Here is a 541-nt window from a genome sequence, read left to right as displayed (position 1 = left end):
ATAACAAAATTTTCATTTTCTCTAGCAAAGATATGGGTCAGGGTTATCTTGATGCCCGATAAAGAAAATCTAAATAATAAAGAATTATGCGAATGTATGTCAGTGAATCATTTGCAGGATTTATCACCACTTACGTGTATGGTCCCTGCTGGTTGATCTGGCCGGCAGATCCAACAACTCCTTCCTGGATCTTTTCAAAGAACATTCCTGGATCTTAGGACATATGACGTTTATTTTATTTTCGAAACATGATTATTTCATAATTCATTATAATTCTAACTACTTGATATGAAACTGTTATTTTCAATACTATAAAGCATGCTTTGCAATCATTTATCATTTATTCTAATCTCTCTCTAATCCCTTAAAAATTAGAAAAGCGTTGTAAAAATAAAGCTTTCACTAGGAGAAAGAATTTATATAATAAAAAATGGTGTGCATATTTGTATAAGTATAATTTAAATATTTATCATTTTTTGATATATCCCGCCAAGGTCCGAATGATTATGTAAAAGTAATTTGTAGGTTTTATTATATCAAC

The sequence above is a fragment of the Penaeus monodon genome, chromosome 32 (genome assembly GCF_015228065.2).
Source record: "Penaeus monodon isolate SGIC_2016 chromosome 32, NSTDA_Pmon_1, whole genome shotgun sequence".
NCBI lineage: Eukaryota > Metazoa > Arthropoda > Malacostraca > Decapoda > Penaeidae > Penaeus > Penaeus monodon.
The sequence above is the reverse complement of the archived record's forward strand: the minus strand, read 5'-3'. Positions refer to the sequence as shown.